The 17,182-nt window shown below is 36.5% G+C and overlaps 1 long non-coding RNA gene across 1 annotated transcript in view; it reads left to right on the top strand.

Moving 5' to 3' along the window:
* The window catches only part of LOC136025273 (uncharacterized), a 96,407-nt gene extending 79,225 nt beyond the window's left edge, over positions 1-17,182 (top strand). The window contains exon 3 of the long non-coding RNA XR_010617052.1: positions 16,999-17,182. This is a non-coding gene — a long non-coding RNA (uncharacterized LOC136025273). The remainder of the gene's footprint in view (positions 1-16,998) is intronic.

Raw genomic sequence — 17,182 nt, 5'->3', positions numbered from 1 at the left:
AGACAGAGCCGACCACCCGCTGCCATTATTGGATATCCTCATTATGACACAAACACTACACCAAAGTCCCTCCTGTTCCTGGTGACGGCTCACCGCAAGCCAGGGAAATCGGGCAAGGAGCTCAATGTTAAGTCTAAGAGTAACTTCACTCTCCTTTCGTCTTTGTATTGAAGTCGGAGCTTCGGCTTGGATCTTTGGCTTCCATCTTTCATTAAGAAAAAAACCGTAATATCTCCAGATGTTAGTTGATTCGTTCCTTTTAGTATCACTGCGAAACTGAAGTCAGAGAAGGGGTGTGATGCCACTGTCAAGTGAGGAGAATATACTGCTGCTTGGGTGTGTCATCTCCATCTGCTACATCTTGGCTCTAGTGTGATCTTTCGATCCTACTGTTAGCTGATCAGAATGATTCACTTTGATGTCCATTTCAAATCGCGGGATAAAGTCGGTAGTGACAGCTTGTTGACCTTGGTGGAATTTGTAGGCAGTGTCTCTGCAGTCGAATCTGTGTGAGACCTAGAGCCAACAGGTAACGGCAAACTTGAAGTTATCGTCAGAGTCTTTGAGTTTGAATGAGCATCCTGAACTGAGGGAAACGACAGACTTGAGGCATCTGAAAGGAATTTTATTGTTTTTTCTTGTTAAAGAATTGTTAAAGCGAAGGTAGGTGACCCAAAATAATTGATATTTTTCTCAGCACTCGTCGGAATTACATGGACAATGTCTACGAAAAATTACTTTTCTGAGTTAGCTTTTCTTCTAAACGAATTTACAAGGTGTCATTAATTTTGTCTGATCAGTATATTGACCTCCATTGCTCAATCAAATCCTAAATGATTAATTCTGAGCATTCCTCTCGTTAGAACCAGTTAGGTGATTTTTTCTTTGTAAAATTCCCTGTTAAGCGGTGAAAAATAAGAAAAATATTCTCAAAAATACACCCTAAGTAGAGATACAGCGTTTTCTCGTGATTGTTTTGTTCACTTCAGAAATGGATGGTCTTGGATGTTTTGCCTTATCTCAATTTAGGGCATTTTGCCGAAAAACGGTCAAAATGCTGTTTAAACATGTGCTTTAATAATTTCTGACTCAACCCAGTAACGTCCAGCGTTCCCATCTGAGAACACCTTAATTTAAATTTTTATGACTAACACGGTAGCAGCTAGGGCAAATTTTAAGCGTCCCTTAAACTTTCATAAGTATCAGAGAAGTTTTCAAATTTTTTCGGACTTGAATTTGGTTTATTTTGGTTGTCTGGATTTTTTGAAATATGGAAAAAAGAAAGTTTTTGAAAGCTGTATATTTCTAATGGAATATCAGGGAAGGAAAGTGGTTGAAACCTCTTGTTTTAGCGTTTTGGTGTTCTATTATCACCACTATCCCAATCTATGAAACAATTGCACCAAAATATCTACAAATAGAGGATGCAGCATCAGTTAACCGAAAGTGATTCTAATCGGGAAATTTGGCCTTTCGTAAACTTAAAATTCTTCACATGCTTTGTAGCAGGCGATCACTTCTGTTTTGCAGATGAGTCCCAAGTAATGTGCTTCTCTCAAAGAAACTGTAGCTATGGTAGACGAAATAATATAAGATGAGATAGACATTGATATGGCCATCATCTATTTATCCCCCATAATTTTGGGGTAATAATAAACAAAATATGGGGTAATATCTGAGTAGTCATTGACAAAAGGAAGGGAGACAAAGGCAATAAAAAAAATTCAATAGTCTTCCAATTTGTCTTGCAGGGACGATAGAGCTTGAGATAATTGAAGCTTGTGAATCAGCCAGCCTACGCCGACCTTATCAATATCGGTAGTTTCTAACTTCCACATTATGTTCGGATAACATAGACGACATTCCACTGGTACATTGTCTTAGGAATATAGTATTCTACCCTGCATTTTACTACAGTCAGGCAGCTCAATAAGATAAGGCAGGTGAATTAACTCTCCCAAATCCCAGTCGGCAAACTCAAATGTCCAAAACACTTCCCAAAACCCCATTTATAATGTGTCTCCCCTCCCGGGACCCGTCCATGTCATACCCCCATCAATGACTCCCAGAAACCGCACCCTAAATCGATGGGCTCTTAAGAAAGAGAATTAGAAAATCAGCCAAAAAAAAGAAAACACAATCTGAAGATGATGGTCTAGTATGCAAGTTTAATTATGTGATTAATTTTTCCTGAAAACGAGGTTTATCTTGTAATTTTATGACGAAATGATTCGTAAACTGATCCCGAGAGCAGTTTCATGTCTGAATCTCTAGCAGATCAAGAGCAAAATCTTGGGTAAGGGAGCCACTGGACCAAGGGCGCCAATGTGACTAGAGACGGGCACCAAACTAAAAAGTTTGTTTTAAAAAAGATTGGAAAAAAAAGAAAAAGAATGGAAGAAGGGCACCAGAAATATATTGAGGTATGGGTCACCCCCTCCAACCCATTGGATCTGTTCCTGGACTAAATTGCTTTTAACTCTTTCATTCATCTAATTTCGACCACATTAGCTATATAGTTAAAATAAATAGATAGACAGATTTATCAAACAGTTCGTGGTAACGAACTGTAGTAAGGAGCGACCCGGCTCAATAGTAACCAAAACTCTAAAAAATGGAATTTTGATACCAATAGCTATATCAAAAGAATCGCATTTCAATGCTGGTTTTACATATATAAGTTTCATCAAGTTTAGTCTTACCCATCAAAAGTTACGAGCCTGAGAAAATTTGCGTTATTTTAGAAAATAGGGGGAAACGCCCCCTAAAAGTCATAGAATCTTAACGAAAATCACGCCATCATATTCAGCGTATCAGAGAACCCTATTGTAGAAGTTTCGAGCTCCTATCTACAAAAATGTGGAATTTTGCATTTTTTGCCAGAAGGCAGATCACGGATGCGTGTTTATTTGTTTTTTTGTTTTTTTGTTTTTTTTCCCCAGGGGTGATCGTATCGACCCAGTTGTCCTAGAATGTTGCAATAGGGCTCATTCTAACGGAAATGAAAAGTTCTAGTGCCCTTTTTAAGTGACCAAAAAAATTGGAGGGCACCTAGGCCCCCTCCCACGCTAATTATTTTCCCAAAGTCAACGGATCAAAATTCTGAGATAGCCATTTTATTCAGCGTAGTCGAAAAACCTTATAACTATGTCTTTGGGGACGACTTACTCCCCCACAGTCCCCGTGGGAGGGGCAACAAGTTACAAACTTTGACCTGTGCTTACATATAGTAATGGTTATTGGGAAGTATACAGGCGTTTTCAGGAGGATATTTTTGGTTTGGGGGAGGGGTTGAGAAGAGGGAGATATGCTGGGGGAACTTTCCTTCGAGAATTTGTAATGGGAGAAGAAAATTTCCATGAAGGGAGAGCAGGATTTACTAGCATTATTTAAAAAAAAAAAACAATTAAAAAATAAAAGTGAAAAAGCTTTTTCAGCTGGAAGTAAGGAACAGCAATAAAACTTAAAACAAACGGAAATTATTACCCATATGAGGGGCTCACCTCCTTCTAATACCTCGCTCTTTACGCTAAAGTATTTTCGGTAATTTCAACTACTTATTCTACGGCTTTTGTGATTCAGGGGGTCATTCTTAATGAATTGGGATAAAATTTAAGCTTTAGTGTAAAGAGCGAGGTACTGACGATGGGGCGAATCCCCTCATATATGTAATAAAAACATGAGAATACAAAAGTTCTTTACGTAAGCTAATTTATAAGTTACGTAAATCTTTTACCAATAAAAAGATTCGTAAAAAATTAAAAGTTCTAGTTGCCTTTTTAATTAACCAAAAAATCGGAGGGCAACTAGGCTTCGCCCCCCCTCTTTTTTTCTCAAAATCATTCGATCAAAATTATGAGAAAGCCATTTAGCCCCCCCCCCCCCAAAAAAAAAAAAAATATGCAAATTTCGTTTTGATTATTCCTCTGCGGAGAGCCAAAATCAAAACATGCATTGATTCAAAAACATTCAGAAATTAAATAAAAAAAACAAGTTTTTCAACTGAAAGTAAGGAGTGACATCAAAACTTAAAACGCACAGAAATTACTTCGTATATGAAAGAGGCTGCTTCCTCATCAACGCCCCGCTCTTTACGCTAAAGTTTTTTACTGTTTTAGAAAGAAGAATTGAGAGAAAGAGTCAAACTTTAGCGTAAAGAGCGGGGCGTTGATGAGGAAGCAGCCTCTTTCATATACGAAGTAATTTCTGTGCGTTTTAAGTTTTGATGTCACTCCTTACTTTCAGTTGAAAAAACTTGTTTTTTTTTATTTAATCACACGAAAGCCCTATTGGGCCAATCGCTATTTAGTTAATCACAAAGCTAAAATTAAGATTTTTGGATAGGGAGTGAAAAGGGGAAGTTCAATGAAATTACTTCTTAACATAAATTAATCATTGACGTTAATCATTAAATTTCTTGACCATCATTGACGCCCAGACATCACACCCTAAATCGACGGGCTCAAAAGAAAGAGAATAAAACAAATCTGCCAAAAAAAGAAAACACATTTTGAAGTTGAAGATCTAGCAAGTAAATTTAATTATATGCTTAATTTTTCCTGAAAACGAGGTTTATCTTATAATTTTATGACGAAATGGTTCGTAAACTGATCAGGCGAGCAGTTTCATGTCTGAATCTCTAACAGATCAAGAGCATAATCTTGGGTAAGGGGGCTAATGGACCAAGGGTGCCAATTTGAATCGAGGTGGGCACCAAATTAAAAGGTTTATTTAAAAAAAGATTAGAAAAAGAATAAAGAACGGAATAAGTGTGCCAGAAGTGTCTTAGAAGGAGGGTCGCCCCCTTCTACCCTATTTATCTGTTCCTGGTCTAAGTTGCTTTTAATTCTTTCATTCATCTAATCTCAACCAAATTAGCTATATAGTTAAAATAAATAGATAGATAGATTTATTCACACAAAAGCCTTATTCGGCCATTCGCTATTTAATTAGTCACAAAACTAAAATTAAGGGTTTTTTGAGGGTGAACGGGATTTACTATTAGTCAAAAACTACCTTTCGATTTCGGGGTATTTTTGGATATTTTACCAAAATATCCGGAAATACCCTTCGATCCCCTTGCACATCCAGCCATCAGTTTTTGTCTCTTATCCATTCTATGTTCGTGTCCGGATGTTTGTCTTTATCCATTTTGAACTTTTAGCTACTAGGCTATTTTTAATATGTCATTCTGAATAGACGAATAGCTGTAACTGTGTTGCCACTTTATGAAAAGTGTCGAAGATACCACTTTTATCTTCAACAGGTGTTTCTATTTTCGTGAAATAGGGGAAAGCACAATATTTTAATTGTGTTCTCTGCTAAGTGATTACCCACAACCTAACTGATTAATTTTTTTGTCTATTTTTGATTATTCCCATTATGCTGATGAGTTAGTGGATATGAATTCCCTAAGGTTAGATCAAAGAAATATTTGATTGTAAGCAGAATAATTTTCCACTAGTCTCATGGCTTCCCTTCTTCAAAATCCCAACCCTGATTCCAATGGCTATGCAGCCCGTTGCGCTTGCTGTTCTGCAGCAGAGATAGATTGGATGGCAATGAGCCAAGCAGTTTGGATTGGTAGTACAGGCCAATTGAGATTTTGAATTTGTGGTTTAGTGTTTTGTGTTTTTAGAGGCTGACCAGTGTGATGCTTGGGTATCTATTTATTTTATGGCGGAGGTCTTTGGGCCCCTGCCCCTTATCAGATAAATCTAGATTTTTTTTTTTATTTTTAGGCAGTCCATTTCAGAGTTCGTCTTCAGTGTTCATCTCAGGGGCTCATCTCTGTAATTTGTCAATGATCAATTTTGTGTTTGATTTCACATTTGGTCTATAAATGTGATTGCAATTTTTCACGATCACTTTTGATTTTTCTCCGAACTCGGTTAGGATGGGAAAAGACTATTTGAAATTTACCGTCATACATAATATATTAAATAAAAAAAAAAGTTTTTTTAACTGAAAGTAAGGAGTGACATTAAAACTTAAAACGAACAGAAATTATTCCGTATAGTAAAGGGGTTGTCCCCTCCTCAACACATCACTCTTTACGCTATAGTTTGACTCTTTGTCACAACTCTACTTTTTAAAAACATAAAAAAACTTTAGTTTTCATTAGTAGAAATATACGTAACTTACCAATTGACTTACGAGGCAAACTTCTATATTCGTATGTTGTTATTACGTATATGAGGGGGCTCACCCCTTCTTCAATACCTCGCTCTTTACACTAAAGCTTAAATTTTGTCCCGATTCCTTAAGAATGACCTCTGAAACAAAAAGGCCGTAGAATAAATAGTTTAAATTAATAATTATATTTTAGCGTAAAGAGCGAGGTATTACGAGGAGATGAACCCCTCATATGCGTAATAATTTCTGTTTGTTTTAAGTTTTAATGCTGCTCCTTACTTTCTGTTGAAAAAACTTTTCATATTTATTTTTTATATTTTTTTTAATAATGCTAGAAAATCCTGCACCCCTCTCATTGAAATTCTCTTCCCCCATGACAAATTCCTCTATGGAAATATCCTCCCACGTAACGCCCCTTCAACTTCTCCCCCCAAACCAAAACAATCCCTGTGAAAACGTCTGTACACTTCCCAATAACAATTACTGTATGTAAACACTAGTCGAAGTTTGTAACTTGCAGCCCCTCTCACAAGGACTGTGGGGGAGTAAGTCGGCCCTAAAGACATAGTTAATAGGTATTTTGACTATGGTGAATGAAATGGCAATCTACGAATTTTGATCCGGTGACCTAGGGGAAAAATTGAGCGTGGGAGGGGGCCTAGGTGCCCTCCAATTTTTTTGGTCACTTAAAAAGGGCACTAGAACTTTTAATTTCCGTTAAGATGAGCCCTCTTGCGACATTCTAGGACCACTGAATCGATAAGATCACCCCTGGATTAAAAAAAAAAAAAAAAACGCTCATCCGTGATCTGTCTTCTGGCAAAAAATACAAATTCTACATTTTTGTACATAGGAACTTGAAACTTCTACAATAGGGTTTTCTGATACGCTGAATCTGAAGGTGTGATTTTCGTTAAGATTATATGACTTTTATGGGGGGTTTTCCTCTATTTTATATATATATAATATATATATATATATATATATATATATATATATATATATATATATATATATATATATATATATATATATATATATATATATATATATATATATAATAAGCCCGTTACACCTTGGGCTGAATAGTGCACGAGAATCGTAGGCGACAATACTTACATTAGTGGCAAGTGCTGACTCTGGTGGTGCTAGAATAAATAGTAGTAGCAGTGGTTGCCGGTATACAATACGTAGTGCATGTTGACGTGGGGACATGTAACAACCTCTCTCACCTTCAGGATAATTTTCGTTTATTGAAAAAATCAATTTGAAAAAACTGACAACATAAGAAACAAATGCGTAAATATTGCTTTATTCTCTTGCTCGTGATAATTTTAACACCAAAGAATAACAGCTGCGAGCTCCAAATTGGCTCTCCCAAAAGTGACAATGATAGACAATAGTTTCTGCAAGTCTGGACTTATATTGTCGTTAAATGCAGTAAAGCTTCTCCTGCAAGTGAAACTTTTCAGAGTTCTATACTCGCGTAATATTTATTTTTACATAAAACACAGACATTTGAAGCGAGCATATTGTCCTTCAAAAGAAGAAAAAAGAAAAAAAGGTAACAAAAATAGAATAGATGAAAGATCATTCCAAACTGGCAAGGAAAGAACTGGGAAGAAGGAAAACTGACCAGATAAACGTGTCTATAACTGTATAGTTTATAGATGAATAATGTGGGTTTTTAAAAGACGTGCGATTTATTTCTCAACTAGCTGTTGGGGTGGCGCTTCGCGCCACCCCAACACCTAGTTGGTGGGGCGCTTCACGCCCCCCAAGCCCACCCACGCGCGTAAGTCGTTATGTGTCCCTGTGTCCCACCTGTGAATAGATATATATATATATATATATATATATATATATATATATATATATATATATATATATATATATATATATATATATATATATATATATATATATATATATATATATATATATATATATATATATATATATATATATATATATATATATATATATATATATATATATATATATATATATATATATATATATATATATATATATATATATATATATACATATATATATATATATATATATATATATATATATATATGTTGCATATAAATAGATTTTCATGTTTACTGACTCTTGAACATGCAACATATAATTGTCCACGGGAAAAAGAATCCGTATTCAGATCTATACCTCATTATTCTAATGATGTGTCCCTGTGTCCCGGTCGTCATTTATATTCCCTGTGTTCCGGTCGTCATTTATGTCCTGGTGTCCCAGTTTGTAATTTCTCTTTGAGTGTCCCGGTCGTAATTTATATTCCCTGTGTCCCGGTGTCCTGGTCGTCATTTGTGTCCCGGTGTCCCGGTCTGTAATTTCTATTCGAACAATCCCTGTGCCCCGGTCGCCATTTATATATCCCGCCTATGCCCCCAGCGTCCCCGTTGTAGTTGTGTCTCTGTGTCCCGGTCGTCATTTATATTCCCTGTGTCTCGGTCGTGATTTGTGTCCGGGTGTCCCAGTCTGTAATTTCTCTTTGAGGGTCCCGGTCGTCATTTATATTCCCTGTGTTCCGGTCGTCATTTGTGTCCCGGTGTCCCGGTATGTAATTTCATCAGTTGACAAACATGACGTCAGTCGACAAACAACTTCATGACGCATACAGCTCAATCCTTATAATGACGTCAGTCGGCAAACATGACGTCAGTCGACACACAAACATGACGTCACTCGACACACACACACACACACAGACATCTTATTTTTATATATATAGATGTTTCACAGAAGCCTAGCTCATTTAATAGATATGATAAGCGTGCTCAAATATCAAATGTACCTCAAGTGCCCCTTGAGTGGGGAATTAACACCTCCCTCTAAAACCTATATTTTGTTTTTTATCCTTAATAGCCAATGAGTATTAATCTGAAAGGTTCCATATGAGAAAATATTTGTTTTGCAGAAATATATCAATATCATGATGACAAAAAGAAAAACCGGGTCAACTACACTTTCAAGCATATACATAAAAGATATTTTAGATATTTTTACGAAGACTGAACCCATAAGAGCTTCAGAGATTCTGAAGACATCTTAGAATCCTCAGTTAAGCGGTTTACTTTTCACTTCTCTTTTTCTTTTAAGCATATCTCCGACTGTAGAAAGGTTGTACCAATTGTAAGGGTTACTGTAAAACCTAAATTACCATTTTTAACCAATTTGCTAGTCACGGTCTATTTTCTCCCACGCCAAAACAGATATTTATAGGCTTTTCTATAAATTTCAGAGAAGGATAGTGTGGTTTTAGGGAGGAGGGAGAATATGTCAACCATCTTTTCACTCTCAGACTAATAATATAATAATCAGAGCCCTTTAGTCCTCACTTCTATAGATCATGAAGAGACTTTTGATTAAGGCAAGAAATAATCTTTAATGAAGGTCCTATCCTTGCCTAACGTTTGAGATAAGTAAATTAAAGTGACTAGTAAAATGCGAGAAACAATATTGCAGTAGTTAAGGGAGGAAATCAGTTTATTAGCTGGTTTTGTGCTAAATCAGGAGTTAAGAAGGGTTTTGTCTTATACCCTTTTATATTAGTTACTTCGATGGAATTTTTCCTAAGAAACTCCTTCCTAAAGGCAGAGGGATATGGTGGAATCAAATGGTAATGTAAAACTCTCCCAGACTTATATTATGCAGATAATTTGAGTGTCCTAGATAAAAATGTTAACAAGATGAATAAAATTCTGACGTTTTGAGAGATTAGGGTGCAAGAATAGCTTTGAAGTTACTTTTAAGAACAGCAAGTCGCTTAGACTAGGAATAAACTAAGGTATAAACGTGGTGCTGTATAGCGAGAAGGTCGATCAAGAAGATATATTCACTTACCTGGGCAGTGGTATTAGTGAAGATGCTGGATACAGTGAATATATAAAAAGTAGAATATTCAAAGCCCAGGGTATTTTTCCATAGTTGAAAAAGCGCAGAAGACCATGAAAACATGTCTGAGAGCCAAAATTAGAGAACCAAAAGCTAGGGTAATGACAATGGTCGAGTAAAGCTCTAAACCGTAGGCACTTAGATAGGCAGGGAAAGATTTGTTAAATGCTTTCCAAAGGGAATAACTACGGATAATTTTAGATACCCATTTGACCAGCCATGTGTCAAAGAAGAAGCTGCATGAAAAATACAGCTCCCTCCATTTCCTGGAGATAAAATTAAAGACAGATTGAGATGGCTAGGAATCGTTTTGCGAATTAGGGATGGCAGATCGCCAATTATCAGCTTTGAAGGTCATCCATCTAAACCCAAATGAAAACCAGGTCTCCCTGAGTAAGCTGGGAAGAGACTGTAGGGAGGGATTGAAAGGAAATTGGAAAGGGAAGGGGTAAAGAGTGAAGTTTTGAACACATGGTGGTGGAAGAGGAGCATAATTAGTCGTGGGCCTTATTCAACTTGGGGCTGCGGTGAGTTTTTAGTAGTATTAGCAGAAGTAGTAGCAGTAGTATTGTTTTCTTTACAATTTGAATGTAAATCTTGTAGATTTACAAAATAGATTGCGTGAACTGATGAAGTCCAATGAAGTGGCCTATGTTCTTAAACATTGGTTAAGTTCGAAATCTGCTCTTTAGCTCAGGAATGATGTCAAGTTTTCTAAGCTTTGCTCTTTACTTCATCCATTTGAGTCCAAACTACCTTTAAATTATTTTAGATGACTTCTTTCAATACTGTTTCGGAACAACCTGCTAGAAGTTTGGCCCTAGATGGATGGCCATATAGCGGACTTTTTACATTTGGACAACATTCATCTGCAAAACGGGGCATGGCATAGTCTTGTGCTTGATATATGGTCAGACAAAATGATACCAAATTTTTCTAAAACAGTTCCTCTCAAAAACATCAAAGACATCATCCTCAACCTTTTGACGCATACACGTTATCGAATCGTGCTATGTCTCTTTCATTTTTCTGCTTTCGAGAATTTTGATATTAGTTTAAATACCTAACTTCCTGTTTTTCCAAACTTTTTTGACTTGTCCACATTGTCAGAGACCTTCACCTCTCAGACCACTTCTCACTATCGACTATTTTTCTTGTCTCTCTGCTCAGTTTACTACCTTCCCACAGCCCCGTCAAACCCAAGCCCATTTGAGAGACAGTGTCTCTCAAATGTATCCGTCGTATTATCACAAAGTATTGGTCTAACAATCTTTTATTTGATATAAAGTCAGCCAGTGTCTATTTCCTATGTCAATGATCTTTCTGTTAATTTTCAAAGAAGTACTCGCCAAGGTGTGGCTTTTCCCTTTCAATATTCAACAGTTGATTTCTAGATGTGAAGCCAGCTGCTCCCTCGTTTTTCATCCTTGTCCGTCTTAATTTGTCATGTACCTACCCTAGAGACAATATTCCGAATTTGATTCATACTACCCTGCGTTTTAGTCCTGAAACAGTGCATTAGTGTGGCTTTATCATCGTTATAGTCTAAGGATGTTAAGTTTGGCCTCGAGCTTAACGACCATAAATTTGTTCTTCAACAGGAAGGAAGTGCCACTAGAAGACTTGCCTCTCAGGATAAGCAGGATCAAGCTAGTTGATCACATTACTTATCGTGATCTTCCAATCGGCTCGGCTCGTAAATAAAGCTAATTGGAAGACACTCAATAGCTCACATTGAACGTCCAGGTTGGCGTATTGTGTGCATATTTTGACAAGAAAAAGATGAATTTCAACCGTAGTCTTCCTTCGAATGTTTTTCGATCCATTGCTTTACCACATTATCTATATATTGCTGCTTTTCAGAAACTTCTTAAAAATTCAGTTAATTCTAAACTTGAAAACTAACATTGTTAATCTTATTCTTGCTGTAAAAAACAAAGTTTCTATATATAATTCTTGTCTTTTAATACTTAACCATCGTTGGATATTGGTATTGACCTTGAAATTTGTCGAAGTTGTGATTAAAGTGTTTAGTGTTTAGTTTCATCCTTAATGTGCTTTGATTTCTTTTCTTTTCTTAATTATTGCTCCGTTTTTTTATTGAATTAAAATGGAATAGTAGTGTTGAAGGTTCTTTCAGGTCATTCACTGTTAATCACGCTTGGATTTGCAATTATAATGGAAAATTTTCCATTATATTGGAAAATTATATAATATTATAATGGTAATTTTCCAATATATTGATAGTTGGGAAATATATTGGATAGTACGTCGGGAGAGTAGCAAATATATTGGAAAGTTGGACTTCTACTGAAAAATGGATTTAAATGTGTTTTATGTTTGTACATATGTCGGTACCCCATCTAGATGTTTGTGAGCATAGGAATATTACTATTTATTGTGTAAAGTGATTTCAAATATTTAGTTAAATAAAAATAAATAATTTAATGCCAAGTTCTGAGCAAACATGGTCTTAGAAAATGTAACGAAAAAAACATAGCTGCTTATAGAAACGGCTCAGTCCGATTAGTTGGTTGTTGGTGGTGCTCACTTCGCCGATAAAGATATAAATAAGTACTTAAGGATTTTAACTGATGTATGTGAAAAAAACCCGATAGACCACTTTCTGATAAACAGGAAATGGCAGACGTAGCTTTGTGATCTGTGCGCATTAAGAGGCACTGATATTTTCTCAGATCATAGTCTTATGATCACTTAAATCAGAGTTAATCATTCGGCCCCAAAAAAGGTAAAGACAACTAGGCAACGGCTCTACAATTGTGAAAAACTGAATGATCGAATTAGAGTTTGCTTTAACATTTACTAACAGGTTTGAAATCCTTGGTCTACTGAGTAACGGAAATTTGGAGGCAGATTGGGCTGCTATGATGAAAAATGACAAAGATGTTGCTCAGGAAATGCTTCGCCTGAAAAAAATTGACGTAAAAAAATGGATCTCCACCAAGCCATGGGATCCGATCAAGAAGAAGATTGACAAAACAGCACTTACGTGCTTTTCTGAAGAATGCTCTGTCTGTCGATGATAGTTGGAAAACGTGCAAAGACAGCTGAACTCGTCAAAGATTAGGCTGGGCGACAACTTACTGATCTGGACAAAGAAAACGAGTCCTGGGAGACGCATTTTGAAAAGTTGCTAAATAGACCACTACCTGCTGTTGCTCAATATATACCAGACATACCATTTCTAAGCCTATTCGTACTTAAGCACACTCTGGTTGAGAGATACTAATAATGGCTAAGAAACGAAAGTTCGGAAAGTCTCCAAGAGAAGACCAGATCGCAGCGGAAATGACTAAATCTTCTATAGCTCCATGTAAAACTGTTTGGGCCATATTATTTGCAATATTCTGGAGACAAACAGAAATTTTGAAAGACCAGGCGGAAAGAACTCTCGTCAAACTATTTACAAAAGACAATGCAGCAAATTTAGAAAAAATTGAGAGGTATCAGCTCGGTCTCAATAACAGGTAAACTGATGGGAATTATCCTCCTTCATGGGAGCCAAGCAGGACTCAGCAACCATTTCTGGGAAAAGCAGCACTGATTTTTGTGCTGAGTTTATATTCACTCTCAGAATGACTTTAAAAGAAGCAAACGATTGACAAAATAATATAAGTATAGGTTATTCTGTATTGACTCCGAGGAAGCTTTAGATTCCGTAGATCATCAAATGCTTTGGAATATCCTCTGATACGATAAAATTCCTGATTAGCTTATCCAAATCGTTCAAGCCTTTTGCAAAGATACATCATTCTGTTTGAAGACAACTGTTAGGAACACGCAACATTTTCCTATTATGATAGGGGTATAGTAAGGTTGCTTGTTATCGCCGCTTTTATTTCTCTTTATCATTGACCATGTTCTATGGACCTACGACGGACATAATCCAGACAGATAATAAGAAACTTCAAGAAGTTAATCTTGTAGATGTTAATCTTGTTAGTCTTTTAATGCCGCAATTATCCTGCGAAACCTCTAACAATACCAAATCTAATTCTAAGACGCTGCCAAACCTTTTGGCCTCTGTATAAACGTCAAAAAAATAAAAAGTATGGCAAACAAAGGATCTCCACTCGATTTATAATGTGACAGTCAGACGATATTCAAATACTTAGGAAGTACAATCCAAATCGCTGTATAGTGCTAGCGAGAAGACAAACTCGGAACCGGCCAGAATCGGTCAGAATCGGCCGCACTCTTCACAAAACGGTCTCAAAGCTGCTCTAGCAAGAATCTCTCCGATTTGAGCTGAGGCTGTTCAACATTAAGGTCTTCTCAACACTTTTACTGTACTCAAAAATTTGGAGCTTAGGCCAACAGCTTGGAAAGAAACCTCTTGCACTCGAAAACATTTGTCAATGGCGTATTGCAAAGATTCACTGAACCCAAGATTAACGAACCCTAAATTGTGACAGAAAATGTCCTCACCACCGATAAGTAATGTGATCAAATACTGGAAGCAGATATACAACACACACTTGAATTGTATACCCGAAACTTTACTACGAGATATCGTCTTGTAGCGGAAGCCACGCGACACCAGAAAAAGAGGACGCCCCAAAGATGCCGTACGATAAAGCTGGCAATCTGACCTCACAACTCTAAATACGTTGTTCCAAACTTTATGGGAGGATGTCTAGGCGGCCGCAGCAATGATAGATGACTGGCAACTCTTTTTGAACACCTTAGGCACCACTGGAAGTACAGGAAGATCTAAGGTAAGGTAAGGTAATCTAATGCAATTAAATCGTTCAATTTGTTTTTATTAAAATATTTCTTTATATATTTTAAATGTTAGGCTTAATAATAAAAGTAAACAAAATAACCTTTGAATATATAAGAAAGTGCGTTTAAGTTACTGTCACTAAGGTAACAAGTGTTCCTAAAACTTATTTCCTGTTGTGATCCAAGATAAGGATAAATTAAGTAGACTGCTTAGGAGGCCTCAACTGCTGCTGTTGGGTCTAATAGTCATCCCGTTAAAGTGTGGTCACTGGACCATAGTGACAAGTAAAGTAAAAACTTGGAATGCCTAATTTAGGAAGATCGAGTGTATTTGGCTATACTCATTAGAATGGAGATGTTAAAATGTGGCGACATATAAGTACGGAGAAGAGCAGCAATATTGTAAAGCGCTGACAAATACAATCATGTGCAGGTCTTGATTTTATATAAAGAAACTCAAGCATGAGCTCTATTGCTACTTTTAGAATTTAAACGATTCGGCAAACCCCATGCTTTCAATTCGCTACTGGCAAAATCATAGTTTTCCTAAATTAGTATCTGCTGATCTAACTTTTATCATTGAAAAAAAAAAATTCAACTGACTGCAAGGAGTAACATTAAAACTTAAAAAAGCATAAATTATTACGTATATGAAGGAGGTTGCCTCCTCCTCAACACCTCACTCTTTACGCTAGGTTTTTTAGTACTTGTTAAAAAAAAGCTTCTTATTGTTCTAATTAAACGACCCTTGCGTTTCAGGAGTCGTTCTTAAAGAATCGGGACACAATTTGAACTTTAGGGTAAAGAGTGAGGTTTTGCGGAGGAGGTATCCCCCTTCACATACGTAATATTTTCTGTTTGTTTTTGTTTATTTAATTTCTGATCGTTTTTAAATAATCCCAGGAAATCTGGCCCGATCTCCTCGGAGAAATACCCTCCCTACGGAAATATCCTCTAGACAATTCAATCCTCCCTTCATCCTGAAATGTATGCATGCTTCCCAACAGAGGTCTCACTAAGGGTGGGACTCCTCCCTAAAGATCCTCAGAAAGTACTTTTGTCAAGCGAAGCCCGATAAAAGTTGCTATTTTTGGTGCAAAGTAAAGTTTCTGGAAGAGACTTCGATGGACGAAGCCCAGTAAAACTTACTACTTCATGTGTGCAAAGTCGACAGAAACCTATTGGCCCCCTGTAAAAATGACTAGTCAAACGGAGCTCTGCAAAACTCGTTATTTTATCGGTCCAATGTAATGTGATCAAAGACTTTTGTCAGACGAAGAACAAAAAAATTTACTGCTTCATCTTTTCAAAGTCAATAGAAACCAATTACCCCCCCCCCCTAGAAAACGAATTGTTTAGCTGAGCCTTGCAAAACTTGATATATAGTCAGTCCAATCTGATGCCAATAGACTTCCGTCGGGCGATGGACTACGAAATTTACTGCTTCATCTACGCAAAGTCAACGAAAACTTAATATTTTGTTGGTCCATTACTATGTCATAAAAGGTTTCCGCCAGGCAAACATGACGAAATTGACCATCTGCGTGAAATTGACAAAACCAATTTACCACCTAGAAAACGACTTGTCAAGTGGAGCATTGCAAAACTTGATATTTTACAACGCGTTGATTAGTCCAGATAATTCTAATGGCTTTACTGAGAAAAAACTTGTTGAGAAATATTACTCTTTTTTTTAAATATCGGAAATAGGTGACATATTTTGCTAATAGTTGAGCCCATAAAATTGCATGGTTATACTAAGTTTATCTAGAGCTAGACCTCTTTCGCTTATTGTCAAAAGCCCTATAACAAATCATGTAACCGATATTGTGAAGAATCAAAACTGCAAGGAAAACAAACAATTTTTAATTCTAGATTCGAAAATTTTGCTGCTTTGCGACATTATACTTATTTCAAGACTTAATTTAACACACAAAAAAATAAGGCAGGAATCCCAGTAGCCCGGATTGCACTGCTACTCCAAAAGACAATTATGTAATACTTGCAAAGGTCGAAATAAATTCAAACCAAACCAGTTTGTCACATGTAAGGAAAGTTTACAGGAAATCAAGTTTCTTAGTGATCTAGGAATTTCAATTAGAATTAGTGCTATTCTGCATTTGAACCTAACAGGACGCTTCGAGTACTATTTTATTTGTTTAGATCATCAGTATATGTTTACATTGTTTACAGAACAAAGAAAAAGATCCAGAACTAGAATAAAGCTTGTGTGTGAAGTTTTTTCGAAGAAAAAAAGATGAAAGGTATTATGACATCCTCTATATCATATTTCGAAATAGTTACGGCCAAGAAGCTCAAAGAAAACTGTAGAAGGCACTGTCACGAGCGACTTTCATGTCGAACAGCAAGATATCTA

This window comes from Artemia franciscana, chromosome 3, assembly GCF_032884065.1.
Source record: "Artemia franciscana chromosome 3, ASM3288406v1, whole genome shotgun sequence".
NCBI classification, from domain to species: domain Eukaryota; kingdom Metazoa; phylum Arthropoda; class Branchiopoda; order Anostraca; family Artemiidae; genus Artemia; species Artemia franciscana.
This window is presented reverse-complemented; position numbering and strand designations above follow the sequence as displayed.